Source organism: Monodelphis domestica, chromosome 7 (assembly GCF_027887165.1).
Source record: "Monodelphis domestica isolate mMonDom1 chromosome 7, mMonDom1.pri, whole genome shotgun sequence".
Classification (NCBI taxonomy): Eukaryota; Metazoa; Chordata; class Mammalia; order Didelphimorphia; family Didelphidae; genus Monodelphis; species Monodelphis domestica.
The window spans coordinates 5,946,700-5,970,269 of record NC_077233.1 but is presented as its reverse complement, the minus strand read 5'-3'; the positions used below and the strand labels follow the sequence as shown (position 1 = coordinate 5,970,269).

At 43.5% G+C, this 23,570-nt stretch overlaps 1 protein-coding gene across 1 annotated transcript in view; it reads left to right on the top strand.

The window, feature by feature from the left end:
* SUGCT (succinyl-CoA:glutarate-CoA transferase) overlaps positions 1 to 23,570 on the top strand; it is a 488,805-nt gene that overhangs the window by 449,388 nt on the left and 15,847 nt on the right. The window lies entirely within an intron of this gene.

The window sequence follows — 23,570 nt, the reverse complement described above, 5'->3', positions numbered from 1 at the left end:
GAAAAATTCATGGAGGAAATAAAGTAAAGAACGGTATGTTTCAATCTGCCCCCAGAGCCTATCAATCCTTCCACTGCAGTGGAGAGCCTTTTTCATTATGATTCCCTTGGAGTGGTCCTAGATCCTTGCCTTGTTGATAACAGTTAAGTCATTCACAGATGATCGTCATATCCATTACTGTATACAGTGTTCTCCTGGGTCTGTTCACTTCACTTTGTATCCTTCAAAGAAGTCTTTCCACGATTTTTTGTGATCATCTTGTTTGTCATTCTTTATGGCACAATAGTATTCCATCGCAATCATCTACCATGGCTTGTTCCACCATTCCCCAATTAATGGATATTTGTCCACTTTCCAGTTCTTTACCATCACAAAAAGAACTGCTCTAAGGATTTTTGAACAAGGAGGCCCTTCCCCCATCTTCAATCTTTTTTTGGATGACAGACCTTTGACAGTCGTCAAAGGGTGTGCACAGTTTTATGGTCCTTTGGCCAGGGTTCTATGATTCCACTCCAGAACGGTTGTATGAGTTCACAGCTGAACCAATAGTGTGTTGGTGTCCCGGTTTTCTCTCTTCCCCTCCAACATTCAGCATTTCCCTTTTTTGTCCTGTTAGCCAGTTTGTCAGGTATAAGGGGGTACCTTGGGTTATTTTACTTTGCATTTCTCTAATTAATAGCAATTTGGTACATTTTTTCATATGACTAAAGATAGTTCTAATTTCTTCATCTGAGAATTGCCTATTCATATCCTTTGACCATTTATCAATTGGGGAATTCCTCATTCTCTTATTCTTATCTTTTGCATTGAATTCAAATAGAAACAGCTGTTACAGTCATCAGAACGTTCCAATCTTTTCCAATAGGCTCAGACAGTATGTTCCTGGCACAAATGCCTCTCCTGCTTCCAGACATTTCCATTTACTATCTAGTGAGCTCTCACCCAGGTGGATGGAATTTGTGTAGCTGTCAAAGGGCATTAGAGTGCAAGTTCATCCTCTGTCGGTTCCTTGAGGGCAGCGTTAGTGGCACAGTTCTGGTATCAGATGGGTCAACAGAGAAAATATAGAGATTCCTCTAGATCCTGAAAGGGAATGGCTGAACCAGTTGTGTTGTATGAATGTGATGGGATGCTGTAAGAAATGATGAAGGAGATGGTTTCATAAAATCTCGAGACTTGTATGAACGGATATAATATCAAATGAGTAAATCCAGAAGAACAATTTATAGAGTAAGAGCAATATTGTAAAGACAATCACTCTGAAAGACTTAGGAACTCTGATCAATGCCCATCCAGGATTCCAGAGGATTTCAAGATGAAACATGCTGGACACCTCCAAATAAGAGAACTGATGGACTGGGGGGAGGGGGCACAGGGCAGCATGGGATTGGGGTGGGAATAATTCGATTAGAATCCATGGGCTTGGAATCAAATGTTGATGCTTCTCCTCAATGCCTATTTGAACTTGGGGAAGTCACTGCACAATTTTTATAAAAACGAGTGGGGTTGTGTAAAATTAAAAATTAATGTGCAATAATAAAAATTATATATTTTAGGAGGTTTATTAATGATCATTGGAAATCAAGGAATAAAGAGAATACAAACTAAAGACACTTGTCCATGGCTGATTAGCCATTTCAAAATTCTGGCACTTAGCTTACCAATGCCACCAATGGGTCCAAGAAAGAGGCCCAAGAGGACTGCCCAATCGCTAATATTCTCTGTCTCCAGGAAGTAGGTAAGGACAGGAAGTCAGTGGGCTCCCGGGAAATGTAGTTCTTTTTTAGGGTAACAGATTTTCAATTCTACAGTTGACTAGATTGACCTAGAAAGTCTTTATAGCCCTAAGTTTTAGAAGGCCAGGCAAGATTCTATGTGTCTAATGCCTGGTGACACCCACCCAGAACTGATTGCTAGCCTCTAGGGGTCTTTGATGGAAGCCAGAGTTAATACAATGCACATTGAATGGAAATGAAGCCCTCCCTATGCACCAGCCTCTGGGGCCCAACCGCCAACTGATCACAGTCAGGAAGGACTGGAAGGCTTCCTCCCTCTGTAGAGTGCCTTTTCCTCATCTTCTCCTGATGAAATCTCTTCCTAGAGGCCTGAGATGGTACGTTCTCCCCTTCTCCAAATGGCGCTGTTTTGATTTTGTTATGGCTCACTTCTCCTTGGACATGATAGCAGACGTGGAAGCTTCTTCAGGACCGTCTTTTCCCTTTTTGTCTTGGTCTCTCCCAGTGGGGCACATAGTAGGCATTTTTCTAAATCCTTTACTTGGATAAAATGGAGACACCATAAATGAAGAGATGCTTTTCCTGGGAGAGGCCTGAAGTGATTCGTGTTCTCTCTGCTCTCTCTTGTTGTCGATGCACGGTGTGGGATGGGGAGAGGCAGTGGGAACCCCAAGAAGGCCAAGTCCTTCTCTCTGGGATTTTCTATGGCCCCAGGGACCCTCTGCAGGGGCTACCCAAGGCCTGAAGTTCTCCACCAAGATGGAGTGAGCTCGCCTGCCACAGAGTATTTTTAGATCCCTGCGGGCAGAGAGCATGCCATCAGCGTCCAGAGCTCTCTGGGCTCTCTGGAGCGGGCAAACATGAGCTGAGTTAGCTGTTAAAAAGCACAGGACGTCCTCTGGGAAGGCCTCCGGGCTTCTCGCATCCCCGGGGTGAGAAGGCAAACTGGCCTCCTGTGGAATGATTTCATTCCATTCCTGCTGCTGGCCAGGCTGAGACAAGAGCGGGCATGGGAAGCCAGGCTGCGCCCCTCTGGCCCCGCCCCCCATTTGTTTCCCATTGTGTCCCCTCCATGCCGGCTCCGAATCTGTTTTCACTTTTCTTTGTGGTCAGCCCCGACTTGTCTACACGAAAGCGCACTTCAGAAGACAGCATGGCCACTTCAGACAGCTCTGACACTTTTAGGGTTCAGTGGCTCCTGCGTCAGCTATCCCAGCCCCGCTGCTTTGGGCTCCCGTCGGGCCGGCGCAGGCGCTCCCCAGACGCTTGCACGATTCCCCTTGACTGCCTTCCGGAGTTGCCTGGGTGCGGCCCGGGCAGAAACACGCCGGCTGCGAGGGGGCATCTGGCCAAAGAGCCTTGTTTACTGTGGAGATGGCTCCGCAGCCATTTCGGCGGCCCGAAGCACCCGGACCTGCAGTGCGGCGCCACCCAAGCAAGATGGCGCCAGGATCCCCGGGAGCGGCAGGAGAGGGCGCAGTGGCCATCCACCAGAGGGAGGAAGATGGGAGCAGTCTAGCAGCTGCAGTCAAGGCTTCCGGCCGAGTCTCCCCCCCCCCCCCCCCCCCCCCCACGGCTCCTGGACGCAGATCAAAGATGAGGGTCTCTGGATCTCAGGAAGCAGCCCTCGAGACATCCTGGAGGTACGCTTCGCACTCATCCCTCTGCACTAGCAGAGAGAGCTGCTTTGGTCCACCTTGAGAACTCCCGAATCCGAAGCTCACTCCGTTGGTGCTGAGGGCAGCTCCCCCAGCTCAGAGACTCTGAACTGGGTTCTGTGAATTGGGAAGCCAGGCCTGGGGAACTGCTCGTGGTACCGGAAGAGCGTCAATGATTTCCCGGGTTCACTTGGTCCATGTCACAAGCAGGATTGGAATTCAGGTCTTTGGGGCCTCAGATCTACCACTTTTTTTACTGTAGTCATTAAGGCGGCCCAAAAGATCTTCTTGGAAGCTTTGAGCAGTGAGTGGGCCCGAGGGGGCCATGCAGTCAGGCCCAGAGAGGACGGAGCCTCCTTGGCGCTGCCCAGGGAAGTCTAGGGATTGCTTCCGGATCTCCCCGGGACTCCCTTCTGGTTTTTTATCTCCTTGTGAGGGGCATTTAGGCACCCTGTTCCCAGCTTCTGTTGGCCTCAGCTCCCTCTTAGTGACCTCTCTCTGCCTGGAGAACTCTCTCCCCCAAAGCCCCGGCGGACTCTGAGGGTCACCCCCAGTCTGGAAAGAGAACCTTCCGCTTCTCTTCACTTTTCCTCTTTGTTCCCATTCTAAGTCTCCACAACCAATGCTGTGACTGATTGCAGAACTTTTTGCTAGCCCACTTAAGTAGTGTGGGACAGTGGCTGGAGACTTGGCTTAGGAAGACCCAAACAGTAGTAAATTGTGTGATCCTGAGCTGGGTCCTTACTCTCCCGGAGACTCAGTTTCCTGATATTTCAGAAGGGGACACGATAGATCCTGTGTTGTGGTTATTGAGAGGATAATAATAATAATAATATCTAGAACTTTTATGGTGTTTTAAAGTTTGCAAAGAACTTTGACATATATCTTCTCGTTTAATCGACCTTAAAACCTTGAGAGGCTTGTGCTTATTCTTATCCTTGTTTGACAAATGAAAAACTAAGGCAGGCAGAGATTAAGTGACTTGTCCAAGGTCCTACAGCCAGTAAGTGATTGAGGCTGAACTTGAACTCAGGTCTTCCTGACTGTGGATCTGGTGCTCTAACCATTGTGGAATCATCTAGGATCAAATGAGATAACACATATAAAGGACTTTGTGATCCTTAAAGCCATATCATCCTAAAGGGTTATTAACATTTGAATTAATATTTGGAGAGTGTTAATATTGTTGGATGAATAAATATAATTATTTTAATATTGGATTAATAATTAAAAGTGATCTCTTTAAAATATATTGATTAAAACTAAATTAATCATATTGACCAAGGCTGCTGGGTAGTGAGTACAATCAGTAAGGCATTAGAACAAGAGACAGGAAGACCCAAGTTCAGATCCTGCCTCAGATACTCTGGGTAAGTCATTTAACCTCTCTGACCCCCCTCAATGCACTTTCCTTTCAGCTTGTGGTCCATCCTGACCCTCTTGTTTCCTTTTATTGTTGCAATCCAAGAGCTCTGATCTCATTAGTAGGCATATATATGCTTTTTGGTGTCCCTTCCATTTTGTCTCTCTGGAATTTCATCCTAATTTCAGAACCATCCACTCTCTGATTAATTGGTCTAAAACCAATTAATAAGTTAAAAAGTATTTAAGCATCAACTATGTGCCGGGCACTGTATTAAGCACTGGGAGCATCGATTCTACTAGGGAGCTGGAGCTCGTTCACTGAAACACGAGGGCAGGTGGAGATTCAAAAGAAATCCATTGTGGCCTGAGCCCAATGGTGTTTTATCAGTTAAGGGCTACAGCCTTTCCAGGCATTCCCCCAAATGATGCAGCTCCCCAGACATTTTCCAGGTTTTTGCCATCGCAAAAAAAAAAAAAACAACCAAAAACCACAACCCAACAACTTGTGCCATCAACATTTTTCTATGTATTTTTTCCTTTTCCCTTGATCTCTTTGAGATGTAGATACAGTAGCGTTTTGTTGGATCAAAGGATAGATACAGTTTATAGACCTTTGGGCATGGTTTAACATTGTTCCCCAGGATGATTGGACATATACAAGTCTACACACAGTGGATTAGAGTTCCCATTTTACATTTTCTCCAGTATTTGTTATTTTTCTTTTCTGTCATATTTGCTAGTCTGATACATATGAGGTGGTACCTCAGAGTTGTTTTAATCGACATTTCTTTAATTTATTGGTGATTTAGAGCTTTCTTCATATAATTATTAATATCTTTGATTTCTTCTGAAAACTTCCAATTCATATCCTTGGGCCATTTATCCATTGGGAACTATCTCTTACTTTTACAAATTTGACTCAGTTCCTTATATATTTGAGAATTGAAGCCTTTATCAGAGAAACTTACTCTAAACCAGCTCCCCTCAATTTTCTTCTTTCCTTTTAATTTTAGCTGCATTGGTTTTGTTTGTGTGCAAAAACCCTTTTAATTGAAAATAATCAAAATGATCAATTTTTCTTCTTGTGATTCTCTTAATCTTACTTGTTCATAAATTTCCTCCTTATCTATAAATCTGACAGACAACATTTTCCACAATTCCCTAATTTGCTTATGATATCTATTTCCTTTTACGTCTAAATCGTGTACCTATTTTGACCTTCTCTTGGCATGTGCTATGAGTTATTGGTCTATATACCTACTTCCTGCCAAATGCTTTCCAGTTTTTACAGCAATTTTTGTAAGACAGTGAATTCTTGCTCGAAAAGCTTGGCTCTTTGAGTCTATCCAGTGCTAGATAACTAACATAATTTACTTCTATATACTAGCTATCTAATTTTATTCATCAATCTCTCTCTTTTTTATCCAGTAATAGACTGTTTCTATGATTACTGATTTGTAGTACAATTTGAGATCTGGTTCTGTTAGACTGCCTTCCTTATTTTTATTCATTGATTTCCTTTATCTTCTTTTATTCCTATAGATGAATTTATTATTTTTCCTAGTTCTATAAAATAATTCTTTTGTAGTTTTATTGGTATGGAATTGAACAAATGAAATACTTTAGATATAATTGTCATTTTTATTATATTCACGCAGCATACCTCTGAGCAATAAACATTTCTCCAACTGTTTAGATCTTTTTTTTTTTATGAAAAGCATTTTGTAATAATGTTTATATAGTTCCTCTGTGTGCTTGGCAGGTAGACGTTCAAATATTTTATACCATCTGCAGTTGTTTTAAATGGAATTTCTTTTCTCATCTCTTCCTGCTGAGTTTTGCTGGCAATTTATATAAATAATGATGAGTCGTGTGGGTTTATTTTATATCTTGCAACTTTGCTAAGTTGCTCATTGTTTTGATCAGTTTTTTAGTTGATTCTTTAGGGTTCTCTAACTATACCACCATATTATCTATGAAAGGTAATGGTTTTATTTCCTCATTGCCTATTTTTATTCTTCAATTTCTTTTTGATTTATTGATATATCTAAAATTTCTAGTATAATATTGAATAATGGTGGTGATGATGGCTATCCTTGTTTCACTCCTGATCTTATTGGGAAAGCTTCTAATTTATTTTCATGATAATTTTTGCTCTATGTTTTTGGCAGTTATTACTTATCATTTTAAGAAAAGCTCCATTTATTTCTTTCTAGTGTTTTTATTAGGAATGGGCATATTTTATCAAAAGCTTTTCTTCCATCTATCAAGAAGACTATGTGATTTTTATTGTTTTTGTTATTGATATGGTCAAATATGCTCATGGTTTTTCTGATATTAAACCAGTATTCCTAGCATAAATCCTACTTAGTCATAGTATATGATATTTGTGATTATTGCTGAAATGTCCTTGTTTGTATTTTATTAAATTGTTTTTGCATTAATATTCACTAGAGAAATTGTACTATAGTTTTTCTTTCTAGTTTTGCCCTCCCTGGTTTAAGGCATCAAAAACCACATTTGTGTCATAGAAGGAATTTGATGGGATTTTGTCTTTACCTATTTTCCCAAACAATTTATATAATATTGAGATCACTTGTTTTTTAAATGTTTGGTAGTATTCATTTATAAATCCATCTGGTCCCTGGGTTTATTTCTTAGCAAGTTCATTTATGGCTTGTTTAATTTCTTTTTTTAAAGATAAGAATATTTAAGTATTGTTTCCTCTTCAGTTAATCTTAGTAGTTTATATTTTTATAAATATCCATCTATTTCATTTAGATTGTCAGTTTTATTGGTATGTAGTTGGCAAAATAGCTCTTAATATTTGCTTCCATTTCATTTCCATTGGTGGAGCATTTTTTTAAAGCTCATTTTAGCTTCATTGGTTCATTCTTTTCATTTTTAGTGCTGGTAATTTGGTTTTCTTCTTTCTCTAAAAAATCAAGTTAGCCGATGGTTTATATAATTGATTTTTTTCATAAAGCCACATCTCACTTTTATGTATTAGTTCAAGGATTTTTAATTTGTTCTTTATCGAATTTTTTAAAATCTACATGCCCAATTCATTGATCTGTTCTTTCTTTTATTGGTTATAAGCATTTAGAGAGAACATTTCCCCCCCAAGAACTGCTCTCGCTGTATCCCTCAAATTTTGGTATATTATCATGTTATTATCTTTAATACAATTATTGATTGCTTCAAATAATTTGTTCTTTGATCCATTCATTCTTTAGGATCAAATTATGTAGTTTCCATTTTTTTCCAATTATTTTTTAATCTTTGCTTCCAAGGATATTTATTGACTGCAATTTTTATTGTATTGTGGTCTGAAAAGGGTGCACTTAATATTACTGTTTTTCTGCTTTTGTTTGTGATATTTTTAATACTCAAATGCTTAGTCGATTTTTCTGAAGTTTCCATGTATAACTAACAAGAGATACACCTTTCTATTGTCATTCATTCAATAATCTCTGTGAAACTCTCATATCTAGCTTTCCTAGAATTGTATTAAATTCTTTAACTTCTTTCTTGTCTCTCTTATAGATTTATTTAGATCTGAGCATTAATGAGGTCCCCCACTAGTATCATTTTACTGTCTATTTCTTTCTGTAACTCATTTAACTATTCCTTCAAAAATGTAGATGTTATGCCATTTGGCGTATGTATGTTCAGTATTGATATTATTTCATTGGCTGTCGTTCTTTTTAACAAAAGGTAGTTTTCCTCAGTGTCTTTTTGAATTAGATCATGATCACAGACAAAGCAAAAGCAAAAAAAAAATCTAACTAAAAGAGATATTAAGAGCATGACTTATGAAGCCACAAATATGGAAGTTGAAAGGAACATGGTGGTCAGCCAGTCGCTTCTCACAGGCAAAGAACCAAAGCTCAGGAAAGTTTGATGACTTGTACAAGGCCATACAGCTAGAGTGGGAGCACAAATCATCTAATGCAAAATCTATCACTTGCAGGCACACACAAGCAATTCCATGGACTAATTGGGAACACACTGAAATCTATAGAGAGGGGAAAGTGTTTGGTATTGTCAACTAGAAAAAACACAGAACTATTAGTCAAAAATCACCCTTTAATCAAGGGAAAAGGGGTTCGCCCTACTAATACGACAACAGAGCTGTTTCCCAAGACTGCACAGAGTCAAGATGCTCTGGTCACTAGCCCCTGGGAGGGCCACCAACTCAGGATGGACTCCGAGGAACAAAAGAACTTGGGGAACCTATATACCACTCTAGGTAACCTGGGGGCTTTAGGATTAGAGGGACAGATTAGAGGGACAATCAAAAGATTGACTTTACAATGGTAAGAAAGGAAAATGAAGAGTTCCAGACAGGAATTAATAGTGAGGGGCTGATGCCTTACAATGGACACAAAAGGGAAAGACTCAGCCCAGGGCTGGGTCACCTTGGTCGTGGACCTTAGCCTAGGGGGAGAAACCATTGGGACAAAAGGGATGCTTATATGGATGGGATTAGCTGTTCCCACCCAAACTACCAGGAAGTTCACTGTCTGGTGAAGAGGGACCTTCCCTCAGGGGGAAACCTCTCCTGTGACAAGGTCAAATCCTGGAGTTTCTACACTCAAACTAAATAACTGGGGATTTCTAGATCTCCATGCTGACAGTATAAAAACAGTGAAAGTTGGGTAAGGGGAGGATTTGGGGAAAGACAAGAAGTTTAGTTTGGGACATCTGCTCTGAAATGTCCAAAAGGTGATTGGAACAAGGAGGACAGCTTGTTCTAGTCTGGAGCATTTGAGTTCCAGCCCTGATACTAACTGGGGATCTTGAGCAACTGCTAAGCCATCCTGTGTCTCAGTTTGCTCATGTGTCAAACTAATCAAAGAATTAGGCCTGCTTATTTGTAAGCTCCCTCTCCAGCAATGACCTTCTGGAATTTGGTACCCTCCTATTTGTATGTTCGATGGACCGTCTGAGCCTGGACATGCACCATAAAGCATTTCCTTTTTTCATCTTCTGCTCATTGTATTCACAGCATAAAGAAGGATGGGTCTGATGGCTGGCTAAGGAATTAAAGTTTGGCAGTTGCCAGTTATGATTTCCTTTCGTTTCAAGTTTCCGCTTTGTGGCTGAACCAACTTTAGTCCCAAGCCATAAGGGTCAAGCACATCCTGAAGCATCTTTAGGGCCTGCCTTTTGCCTTTTTGTATCCCCAGCACTTAGCACTGTGCCTGGCATAGAGGAAATCCGTAACCTGTTTACTTGATTGATTGCTGGAGGCCTCTGTCAGTTAGGGCTGGTTTATTTCTGGCCTCATACTTCATACAAGGTAGGACAGATCCTAAGATCAGAACAGAGACGGAGGGATGGACGAACCTCAGAGGCTCCCCAGTTTAAACCCATTATTTTATGGATTAGAACCTGGCTCCAAACCCCCGAGGTAGCAAGGGTGGGAGTCAGGATCTGAACCTGGGTCCTTCCTCTACAGGGCCAGTCCTGCTCCTGCGCTGGGCAGGAAGAGGGGGAGGGAATCTTCAAGCTCTCCCCTCTCCCCTCCCCTCATCCTAGCTAGCAACCAGCAGCCTGGGCGCCTTTCATTTAACTCCATCTGTCCTGAGGAGGACAGCGAACATTCCTTTATACACAAAGTGTTCCCTAAGGAAGTGCTCCGCCTCCAGCTGTGAAGCCTATGGATGCTCTCCCAGCCAGAGATGGAGAGAAGGAGGCAGAGGGGAAGGGGAGGGGTGGGAGCAGGAAATTGTTTTCTTCCTTTCCTTCTCCAAATATGGGTGAAGAAAGAGATAAGAGGACGGGGTGGGGGGAGGGGGGATAAGAGAGGCCCTGGGGAGAGCTCAGGGTTTGCTTTGAGCCCGCTTTTCAATTCTAGCAAATTTTGCCAGGTGTGGATACAATTCAACTGAGTCGGCCTTTCAAATGCGCTCAATCCCGAATTCCAAAGGCTTTCCATTGTTCCGGGAGTCCGAAGCGATTTCCGTTCCCCAGCAGGTAGTTCTCCAGCTTCCCTCCCCCTCGGGATAGAAAGCCAAAAGGGAAACGTCCCTGCCCTCCGGCAGCTTCCCTTCCGCTGAGGGCGCAGGGCCTGGGAAACCGGAAGGCCTCGTTGGGATCCCGCCTCCCTTCCGGTCTTCGAAGTCCCTCTAAGTGTGAGAGGGAGTGGGTGTGTGATGAGCCCTGCTGGGAGAGAGTGAGGGGAGGGCTGAGTAAGAGAAAGGCCAGCCGGAGCTTGGTAAGCCTCCGGGTCCTCTATACCACCACCCCGCCCCCGCCACATCATCTCGCCCAGGGGCTAGAGAGTTTTTTTAAGTAGATGCAGCCGGAGGCAAGAACGCCTGACAGGTACGGAGGGCCGGCGGTGCTTTTGCAGGTCCCCACACAGGGGAGCCAATTGTCTTTTCTACCGAGATTTGGGGAGAAGCCCGTCTAGGAGGCCTTTTAGCAGCAGCAGTGACAATTAATAACAACAACAGCTGGCCTTGAAATGAATTTGAAAACGGGCCTAATGAAGCCCAGGTCTGCGGCGACGAGGTGAAGTCATCGCTGGCACCTCGCGTTGAGGGAAGCGTTGGATCCAGGAACAGCACTGCGAGCGATCGAGCGAGCCTTTGATGGCTTCCTTCTTCCTCCCCCTGGGTGGGGATGCACGAGCTTTACAAACATGCCCGACACCTGTAGGGTTCAGCAGCGGAGGCAGCGGCAGTGGGGAATAGCCAGCGATTTAGCAGGAAATTCTGTTCATTGAATCAGGCTGCAAACAGCTGGTAGAGAAATCATCCCCAGAACCCGGCTAATCTACCCAAGGTATGCGAGGGAGCCTTAAACATTTTTGCATGCGCTAGGGAGAAGTTTAGACCTCTGGGCCTCCGGACCAAGGCAGGGCTGGGGGCTGCCTGGCCAGAAATGGGGGGAGGGAGCCCCACCTTTCAAATTAGTTGGGGCGACGCTTTTCCTCCTAACCATAATTTGGCATCCTTGGAGTCTTACTGAGTCGGTTTCCAAGAGACTCAAGGTCAGGTTCAGGGAAAGTTCATCCCCGGAATAGTCTGGCCTCTCTGTTCGAAGAACTGGGCACTGGGCGAAGTCCTGTCTAACTGGCTGGATGGCAATCAGGTGGGATCTTGGGCCTCTTATCTTGCCCCTTCCTGGGAACTCACCCTTTTATCATGTCTATTAGTTGTATTTTTCTCAAACCCAGGACACAGCCCTTGAAGCCAGGAGAGCCGATGTGTTTCCTTTCGAAAGCTGGGAAGCATCTGGCAAGAACCTTTATGGGGCGCCATCAGCACAAGGCATGGCAACCTGCTGCAAATCCAGAAAAAATAGGGTTTTGCTAGACGGAACTATGGGACTAGCAGATCCAGTGAATATCTCTGGGGTGGGGGGGCAAGAGCTGTTGGGACCCCCAGTTTGGCCTCTGCAGGATTCCGGATTTTACTTGCTTGGATTTGTTTTTTCCTTTTGTCGACATCCTCCTGATGGAACTTTCATTTTTGAAAATGGAAAAACTCAATCTGCTTCCCCAGCCCCAAGCACAAATGTGCAGAAAGATCTCTCCGCTTCTGGGGGGAGTGGTGGAAGGGAAATAGCAATTAGCGGGGTGAGGAAACCAGCAAGGAGAAACACAAAAACACAACTTCTGGCCTGAACCCGGCCAACCCAGGAAACTGAAAAGCCCTCATCCAAATGGCTAGCGATCAAAGGTGACGATGGACTGTGTGGGTGGAAGGTGCTGGTGAGGCTCTTAGACATTCCATGATGGAAACATTGCACTAGAATCCAGCACCTGCTGCTTGGAAATGAGCCCCCCCCACCCCCAACTCAAATAAGGGAAAAGCATTTGGTGAAGGACTTAGAAGGAGCTGGCTGGGTTGTTTTGGAATAGGGGCAAGAGCCCAGGACAGAGGATGGGAATTTTCCATTGAAACTGAGCTGGACCACTGGGAGATGCTGCCTCTCCACTTTCTGGCTTCATTCAGATTTTTTTTTTAAACCCTCACCTTCCATCTCAGCATCAATACCGTGTATTGGTTCCAAGACAGAAGAGTAGTAAGGGCTAGGCCATGGGGGTTACAGGACTTGCCCAGGGTCATACAGCTAGGAAGTATCTGAGGTCATATTTGAACCCAGGACCTCCCATCTCTAGGCCTGGCTCTCAGTCCACTGAGTCACCCAGCTTCTCCTTTTCCACTTGATTTTTATTGGGGTCACTAGAATTTCTGGTTATCTGCAGCAACAAGAAGAGTTTGTTCATTCTAGTTAAGAGGATCAGCAATTGGACTGATGCCTACCCTGGTGGTTCATTCCTTCTCATGTATTGGCAGAACTGTAGATTTCTGCTCCTAATCCCTCCTTGGACTTGGTGGCCTCACAAGGCAGTCTCTCCAGCTCCATTGCCCTTCTGTTTGTCATATGCCAAGCCGGCACATATTAAAAAGTCAGAAGAACTTGCCGAGAGGATCTGGGGGAGCCACATCCATGAAATAAATGTCCTCATGTCCATAACTGCTTTCTGGCAGCCCGTGATGCTTTAGGACCCTCAGCTCCAAGGGGAAGTAGGTGGCCTGCTTTGACAGCCAGGACTAGAACCCTCCCACCATGCTGTCCTTTAGTCTTGAGCTTCTGTTGCCACTTCCAAAGGCATGCATAGGTCCATATCTGGAATGTGCCCTTGTCTCCTAAAAGTCCTAATCCAAACACTGCCTGTTCTGTGGAGAATTTAAAATAAAAATAAAGCATGATTGGAATATGAGATAGCAGCCTACGAGAAGTAACTCAAGAGAGACCAGCTTAAAAAATGACTTCGGGTTTTTCCTTGCAGAAGGGACTGAGCTCGCCAGCTCTTGGGCACATAACAACACCCTGAGGTGGACACTGTCCACTAAGGGAAGAATATTGCCTTTGAATGGACAACCCTTTGGCTACAGGGCACAGGGACCCGCACACACTCTTTCTGTCTAGTTAGAGAGAAGGTGAACATTCTTATTATCTCAGTTCAGCACCTCGAAACACTTAAGGAGAAGATGAGAGAGAGAGATGATGATGATGATGATGAAGAAGAAGAAGAAGAAGAAGAAGAAGAAGAGCCAATTTAAGTTAGGAAGACCTGCTTTTTAAATTTTCCCCTTGGACACGTCATAGCTCTGTGACTCTGGGAAGATTTCATTCCTCCCTAAGCCTCAGTTTCCTCATCTATAAAGTGAGGATAATAAGAGTACTTATTCTGCAGGGTTTTTGTGAGGATCAAGCAGATGGGGCGTGTGAACTTTAAACTTTGAAGCATTGTATCAATGTTTGGGGTTAAGAATTTGTATGGGATGTCATCCATGAGACTGATATCACATCCAATCTTCCCATCCTCATTCTCGTTTCTTGGACTAATGGGAATTTGGTTGGGAAGTTCTTAGTCACAGCTAAGAGTAGCAAATATGATTAAGGTTAGAGAGAAAGGGATGACAAGGTAATATTATGAGGGTGACATGAAGCTGTCTGCTGAGCCCACTCTGTTCCTTGAATGGCGAGATGAGACCAAATATCAGAGATGAGGAAGACCATCCCCTTCATGAAGTTAAGAGTTCCCACCTGACCCAGATTCCTACAGCTCAGGCCGAGATGAAGATCTCTCCTACAGATTGTATTTATCTTTATCTAAGAACAGCCCTGGTGGACTTAAAAAAAGAACCCTTATTTTTTAACTTTAGAATTGATAGTAAGTATCAGTTCCAAGGCAGAAGAGCAGTAGGGGCTAGGCAATTGGAGTAAAGAGACTTGACCAGGGTCATATAGGTTGAACTTCTTGTCAAAATATTTTATTGAATACTTTTGCTCATTCTCAAGTAGACCCAGGCTGTACATTTGTTAGAACTCACAAGGTTGTTGAGCGGAAGAATGGCTGGTGTCAGGTGTAGAACAAAGCATACTATCTTTCACATTAGTTTATTTACAGTTTTATTCTGGGGTTCTGGTTTTATGAGCATTCTCTTATGCTCACAATGACCACTATGGAAATGCATTCTGCATGACAATACAAGTATAACCCAGATCAGATTGCTTACTATGTCCAGGAAGGGGGAGGGAAGGGAGGGAGGGAGACTGGTTATCCTGTAGGCCTGGAATTCTCTCCCTCTTTATCTCCTTCTTCTAGATTCAGGTCTCTGCTCAAGGCCCACATCATGCAGACAGCTTTTCAGAGTCATTCTTAAGCTCAGTGCTTCCCCCAAGTCTATCCCCAATTCATTTTGTATACATCTGGCTTGTCCAGAGTTGTTTGCACATTGTCTTCCCTAATAGCTCGTGAAAGGATTGTTCATTCATTTGCTTTCCTTTGTACACTCTGTGCTTAGCACAGTGCCTGGCACCTAAGAGCTGCTTAATAAAAGCTAGCTGAGAAGAAGCCACTTTAAAGGTGACATTCTGTTCTAGTCGATTTGTTATGTGGTAATCATCAGTACTAATAAAGAAAAGAGGATAGTGTCTGTCCTTTTTAGTCAGTTGTATGATTTTGATGATAAAATCTGCTCTAAAAACCCATCTGTGAATGCTTCTGAAATTATCATCAAGGATGCCCTCTGTAGTTGCATAGATCATTCTCATAAACATTTTATAGAAGTGGGACAGGAGGCATGTGGCTTGGTGGTTGCTGATGTCTGCTAGTAGCCTCGTTATATAATAATACCATCTGGGTTCCCCCTACCCATCCTTTTGAAACCTTCCCCTCTTTGAAATATCTTGAATGCTCAATCCGTGAACTCTCGTCTCTATCTAGCATGGATTTCTTCTCCTGTTTTCTGGTCAGGGTCAGCCACTGTTCTCTATGTTTTTCTGATTCTTCAAGGGACTAGGAGTCCCAGTGTAGGGTGAGCAGAATTAAAACTACTCTTGGTAAGGTGATTACAAATCATTTTAACCGACACATTGTGTTATCTTTCCTTCATAGTCTTCCTTCTTGGTGTCTCTAAAGCTTTTGCCTACTCTCTCCTCTTTGGTTTTCCCAGGGCTCCTCTCTCCTGATGATCTTTCTTGTCTGACTTCTCCCATTCAGTTTCCTCTTCTAGTTCCTCACATATATTATGACTCCTCCCTTTGAGTGCTCCTTCCCCGAGGTTTTGTCTTTGCTCTCCTTTCTTTTTATTCCTTCTCTTCTTGTTGACCTCATCCTCTCCCATGGGTTTCAATTTTATGTCATTGCAGATCTGAAATCCATCCCCATCTCTGAGCTCAGTGACTCCCTTGAACTTCAGTCTTGTATCACCAACTAGCTATTTGACATTTCAAATGGAATATCCTTGAGACATCCCAAACTCAAATGGACTAAAATTGAACTAGTTCATTGGATGCTGTTCTTTGACTTTGCATTGGCAAGAGAAATTAGAAACTGGGGGGCCAGCCTCCTTCAACTTATTTTCATTACCTGTTGGTGGATTGTTCATTCTTGGTTTCCAAGGCTAAAATTCCTTTCCTACAACTTATATCAGAAGAATCAAACTCACAGGATTTAAGAATTGGAAAGGAACTCAGGGGCCATCTGGTCTGGTGTGACTTTGCTTTTTGGATGAAAAGTAGGAGCTGGCTAGTTCTCTCTCATCTTAATATGAAACTTCTAAAGTCCACTCTCCAAATACAGCCTCTGATTCTTCTCTCTCCCCCTTGTTCACGCACATGGCCCTATTCTTGGGCCTTATCATGGCTACAGGAATAGGAATGCTCCCTATTCTTTGAGTCTATCTTTTGCACGCTAGTTTCCCTTGTTTCCACACCTGGATTTAATCCAAGGTGTGACACCTTCGTGCTTCATTAACTGAGTCCCTGAAGCTTTATTTTCTCATCTATTAATTAATCTGATGGGTTCCAAGATCCCTTCTCGACTTCTGACAATGATCCTATTTCCACAGAACCCTTTCACTCCTCAATTTTCTGCTATTCTTGACCTGGGACCCTCATCCCTAGGTAACTTCCACCCTCCATTTTTTTCACTATCATTCAGGGCCAATGCAGCCATTGGCATCTCCAACTCAACTAAGCTTATTATGTTGCACCCTAAATTGAACTGATTTCCCCTATGAAAGATGTCATAGTGTACCACCTGGCTAATTGTCTCTTCTCCATAATCATACAGTGCTCAAAGTTGACTCCTTATCTCATTCTAGCACATGAATCAAACCTTCCCCATCTCTTTACTACCAGTTATACCCAATCTGAATTTCTTATTTCTTCATTCATTGTTCTCTTCTAGTTCTGTCTTAGGAGTCACAGTTCACCTCCCCTCTCATGTTGGTGATTTTAACTTAATCTGTTCCTGTTTCCTTTCTCTAATCTCATCATCATCATCATCATCTTCATATGCATACTCAATAATATAAACCCAGAAACAATACATTATTTAGCATCTTCTTTCCCAAGGAAAGTTGGAACCATTCACCATTAATGCCTTCAGCTGCCCCTCTGCCATTGCTTATCCCTTCTCAGAGTAGCCCAAGGGCCTGGATTTAAATGCTGGTTCTGATGTGTGACTGTGGGCAAATCATTTCTGATCTGGAAAATGTCACTGAACCACAAGCTCATTGACGTGCCCTATAGTTCGAGCTCAATGATGCTATCCTCAGAACACATTTTTGTTCCTTCTCTGTCTGTAATAATCTCTGTAGAGAATTCTTCTACCTGCACTCTTGTTCCATTCCTTCTTCCCCCTTCTAGGGCCCTATCCCTCTTTCTCGTGTATCATCAATATCTCTGTTGTCACTGGCTTCTTTCTATTTCTCTACAAATTGCCTCAGGTCTCCCCAGATCTCAAAAAGAGAAAAGACCTTTTGGCCTCTCTGGCTCTTCCAATTACTATCCCGTTTATCTTCCCATTCACAGCAAAGTGACTCTTAAAAAAGCAATCAATGTATATCACCTGGCTTCTCCATAGCCATCACCAGGTCTCCATTGTTTCTCTTCTTCTCCACTCTTGTGGACAAACCCAAGAATTCCTTTGATCTTGTTGCAGCCCTCATCTTTCTTGACCTCTCTAAAGCTTTTGATTATTATTAACAAGGACAATCTATTGGCATTCTCTGATTTTTCCTCTCTTTAGTTTATCCACAGTTGTTTTTATATTTTCTTCCCCATTAGACTATGGGCTCCTTGAGAGCAGGAACTACCTTTTGTCTCTTCACATTCGCAGCACCTAATAAGTGTTTGACTGATACTGTTGATTTCTGCTTCTCATGATCATGCTCTCTTGAAATCTCGCTTTCTCTTTTCTCTCTCTCTCCCTCCTCGTTCTCTTCCACTGGCTATCAGTTCTCTTCCCGACCACTGGCAATGGGCCTTTCCCAAGGGAAGCCGTGACCCCTTTCTCATCTCTCACCACAGTTTCCCTTTGCATTCTCCTTTATGTCCATGGCTTCAAGTATTCTCTTTATGCAAATGACTCTCAAGTTTGCAGCTCTAGTCCCGATCTCTTTTCTGAGCTCCAAACCTACATCTCCATCTGCCGACATACAAGACCTCTCTCTCCCGAAGGAAGCCCCATTGCCACCTCAACTGCAATATGTCCCATGTTGAGCTCATTATCTTTCCCTCTAAATCTGTTCCTCCTTCTCACTTTTCTATTTCTGTCAGTGGTATCACAGTTCAACCAGTCGCCCGTGTCTGTGATCTTCTTTTTCTTTGACTCAGATCTATTCCGTTACTAAGTCCTGTTGATTCCATCTCTAAGCAGTTCTCACATTTGTCCCCTCTTCTTTCTAATCACTTCGGGCCCATTACTGCCTCCCTGGATCATCTAGCTTAGGTCTTTCTTTCCTCTTCCCCCATCTCTGATCCATCCTTCATGCTATAGCTATAAAAAGGTCTGTTAAATGTCTTTCTCCTCGTGTTACTTCTCCATATAAAAACAAAACAACAAAAGCCAGACCCATAGCTTCCTAATGCCTCCCCCCAGGAAAGTTTGAGCTTCTCTACCTGGCATTTGAGACTCTTTATTTTGATGCCAACATTCCTTTCCTGTCTTATATGCAAGGTTGGTGTCCGGGGAAAGTCCTAACAATTAGAGATGTCCCCCAGCAGTGTGGGAATGGGTTTTCTTTGGAACTAGTGAGGCTTCCTCGCTCTGGAGGTCTTTCAGCAGTGGCTGGACCCTACTTGTGTGGTGAATTGGAATGGCGATTTTGGGGGCTTAGATTTAATGGCTGCTGAGATCCCTTCTAAGTCTAAAATGCTGAAATTCATGGATTCTTGGAACGTTGGAACTCAAGGGACCTTGGAGACCATCTGCCCGGACCCCTTCCTTTATGGATGAGGAAACTCAGTTCCAGAGAGATTAAGTCATTTGCCCTTGATCACTCATCAGCTGTGAGAAAGATTTGGGACCGTATCCCATGTCGTTGCAAGCTTATACGAATGCTTCTTTCATTGCATTACAGTCTTCCAGAGTCTAGCCTGAGAAAATGAGGTTTTGGAGAAATGAGGGCAAAGATGGGTAATTGAGGGGAGCACACAGAGTGGACTTGGAGAACTAAGTGCCCTGCATATTTGTGTGTGTATGTGTGTGTGCGCGTGCGCGTGTGTATGCATAGAAAGAGAAAGTCCTTTCCTGGATAGACCCCTTATGGGGGGGGGGGCGCTATCATTTTGACCTGAGTCTTAGGGAAGCTAGAAATTCTGGCAGGTGGAGATGAAGAAAGGCTGCATTCTGGGCTCAGGAGATAGTTAGGTAAAGTTTTAAAACTGCAGATGGAATACTTTTTCATGTGGAAAAACAAGGGAGTCATTTTAGCCCTCATGACACAGTAATGGGTCACAATCCTTGAAGGTAGACTAGAGCTTGATCTCCACAGAATTTAAATGTTGAACAGAGGCAACAGGGAGCCACTGTGCTTCTCAAGCAGATTTTCCTCCTCAGACAAATGCATTAAGAATAGAAATTTGTAGCAGCTGTGTGGGGGATAGATCTGACAGTGGAGAGGCTTCAGGCAAGGAGGCCATTTTGGAGGCTGTTACTGTTGTCCAAGCAAAAGCTGATGAACCTCTGAATGAGAGGCGTGGCCATGGGAGTGGTTATGAGGAGAAAGAGGAGAGCGATGTCATGGAGGTGTACAACAGAGACTCTCCCACCTTGTCCCTAATGTCTTCCTCTTGGAGTTGCTTCTTCCACTCTTCTCATACCCACGCTGGTGGCCTTAACCTTCAACCTCCCCCCACAAGCCACGTTCCATATCCCCTTCCGAATAGGGGTATCTAAGCGTGGGTCTACGTTGTCTTTCTCCAGCAGTTAGTATGACTATTCTGTCACTGGAGGAGATAATATAGGAGGATGGGGCAGAGAGCTACACGCTACCTGGAATGGGTTTTGTCCCAGCACCAGATACATCGAATAACTGAGGGCAGATTCTTCCACAAACACAGGCACACGTCATGCCCAGCCTTAGACAATTCATTCATGGAGGAACTGGCTCTCCTTTTAGTTAATCCTTTCTCATTAGCCAGTGAAGAACATGGTCTGGAGAAGCCACTAAATTCCTGGAGTTGGGAATTCCACCATCAACGCTGCTCTCTGATGTTCTCTGATTCAGCTCCCGAAGTCCATGGGATTTATGTATGTTCTTTGGAAAGTACCGAGCCTTTCAGAAAGCAGAGGGCCCCTGTGGACCTGAGAGCTGGGCCACCCAAGAGTGAGGGTATGTCTACCAAGAAATGGACTCTTCTACTCTATTTAATCTGGCTCCATCCTCTAAGTACGATGGCGACCACCAAACCCACTGGTGTTTCTGGTGCTTTGACATTTGCTAGAGCTCTTCACACAATGCTCAAGGTTATAGGTTCATCCTTATTATCAGGAATAGCAGCATATAGTTCTCCCTTGGCTGTCCTGTTGGGATATGCATGTGGGCATACATGTAAATATATATCATCATACATATATGTACACATATGTATGTAATTCATTGTTGATTTTATCTTTATATCACTATCATTTCTCCTTTCTCTCCTCCTTCAAGTCAAGTCAACAAGCATTTTTTTTTTAACTATCTTATTTTCTGTCTTAGTATTGGTTACAAGGCAGAGAAGTGGTCAGGGCTAGGCACTTGGAGTTAAGTGACTTGGCCAGGGTCACACAGCTAGGAAGTATCTGAGGTCACATTTGAATCCAGGACCTCCCATCTCTAGGCTTGACTCTATATCCCACTGAGCCACCTACCCACCCCATGAACAGGCATTTATTAAACACCTACTGTGTTCCAGGCACTAGGAGCTCATAATCTAATGGGGGCGAGGTGAGGGGGCAACATGCAACAATTCTGTCCTTACAACAGGTCAGTGGGATGAGATCAATGGCAGGTAATATGCATGATGCATCATCTGTCCTCCAGGACATCCCTTGAGTTTTCCCTCATTCAGCATCTTCTTTCCTTCCTTGGAGAGATCTTTCATGGATGTTGAAGTGGTCATTGCTTTTATCGCTCTCATGATTCTGTTTGCTCTCCTGAATCAGGTCAGATACATTTTCTGGGGTGGGGAGAGGGGAGACCGGGATGAGCTGATGGCTTTGTCTTGCCATTAGCGGAACGCTCTGTCCTCTTGGAACAAGCAGCACCTGCTTGTCCTGCCCTTTCAGTATTCCATCATAAAAACGGTGATGCAGTGGCTATGTGAGTTTTTCTCCTCTGCAGATGCCATGTTCCTGGAAACCCGTGCTCTGGGACAGTGTGCTTGCCGGAGTATTATTAATTCCCTAGACACCCATGACTTGAAGGAAGAAAATACAGAAAGGCTCAATGCACATGGGGTCCAGATGGGAGGCACGTGTCCTTAAAGCGTCTCTTTAAATGAGATCATTATGGCCATGTAGCCCATCCGCAGGTATTGAGCCCCTTTCAGACGCTGCTGCTATGTCTCCAGCACAATCTAAACGGCCAGAGGTCCCCACATGTGACAATATAGGTTTATGCTTTCTTTCTGTGAGAACCTACTGGTGAAGTAGTAAGTCATGAACTGCTCCAAGGACCACCTGAATGCATCAGTCTTTCCCCAATATACCCATGTAGTGATGGGGTGTAAAAGTTAGAAAAGGCAAGCAAACCTAAAACCAAACAAATCACGGCTCTCTCTGCTTTTTGTTCTGGCCCCCAGACCCCACATGAACCCCTCTCCTTCTGTCTCTCTTCTTTCTCTCCCCCTTTGATCACCGTTACTATCCCATCCACCTTAAGCAATGGTTCTCTGTGCCTTCTCTGATCTTTCTCCAGCTTCCCACAAGGGCTTTTACAAAAGACAAAATGAGGCTTTTCTGTTGTCTTTAATAACCAGTGCCATCCTCAGATCATTCTGGAATTTAGTGTTTCTGACAGCCTAATTCCCCTCCTTATATTATCCTCACTTGCTTTTACTTTTCCTTCTTCTGGATATATTTTAAAAACCTGAGTTGGTCTATGGTTTTCCTCTGCAGGCCAATTGCCTTTAGACAACCCTGACTACCCTACTGTACCTACCCCCTTCTCCCTCATCCGCAGAATCTGAATGTGTGCTCTCTAAATTTTATTCTTGAAAGTATCCACTTCCTTTGGGCCAACTTCCTGTGCAGAATTATAAGGTTTGAGATCCACCTAACATTTCTTTATCCTCTGAATGTTGCTCTCATAAAATCCTGGGAGTACCTCAGGGCACTTGCCTGGATTTCTCCTGTTTATCTCTCCTGACTTCTGAGATGACACACCCACATCCATCCAAGCTTCCTGTTATTTTTCCTGTAATTTGGCAACCAGTTCCTCCTTTTTGATCAGAACCAGTTCCAGAATAGCAATTACTTTCATCCTATTTTATGCCTTTTGAAGAATGAAGTTATCGTCAATTCAAATAAGAGATTTATTAGTTGTTCTACTTTGAACAGGGTCAGGGCTCCAGTAGATCTCCAGCTAGTTGGTGTTCCCCATCAGTATATCATGCTTCTTGATCTGTGCCTGGAACTCATCCATGTGCGCCTTCTGGCTGGCTGGTCTACAGCATAACTCTACCACAATATCCTTTTTGTTTTTCCCTCCGTGTTTCCCCTGCTCTGGTTCATTAATTTCCTAATGGAGTATATCTTCTTGACATAAAATTGAACTCCACTACTCCCTAAATCTAATCTATATCTTGTGAATAGGGTATATTCTTCCAGGGCCACACTCCAAAAATAGGTCACATCTCGCCAAATCCCAGGACTACCTATGAGATCAAATTTGTCTCCTTAAATTAAAATCACTCAGTCATTACACATAGTCTGGGCATTTGTATACAGATATTGAGTTATAAATATTGCCTCTGCTTCCCCTCTCACATTCACAGCCTGCTTGGATTTCTAGACTTCTCTCTGGGCCATCTTCTGGTGCTCTGGGATGGCTTGCTTAGTTGGCATATGTGTTGATAATTCCTTTTGGTTTAATTTGAATAGTTTTTCCTCCTGTCCCTACTCTCACCATCATATTCAACTTAAAGTTTGCCTGACCAAATCGATATGTCGCCAAGTAAATGTAAATAGCTTTTTGCAGGCCACCAGAGCCAGCATTCTATTCCTGACCTAAGTTTTTCCATTCTTGCGCTTGTATCCTAGACATGAAATCCTCATCTCTTTCTTGATAGTCTTCTTAACTCAGTATTCCATTTCTCCTGTGTGCCCATTCTCAATATCATGCACTGTTAGCAGCAGCAGCAGCAGCGATGGAAATAGTATCTGGGCCCCTGAGGCCATTAGATCCTGCCATGGTGCGTCACACTCCTTAGAGAAGTTCCTTCTGGCACGATCATTCACCTCCACCTGCATCACCAGAAATGGATTTAACAAGCATCAGGAGACTCC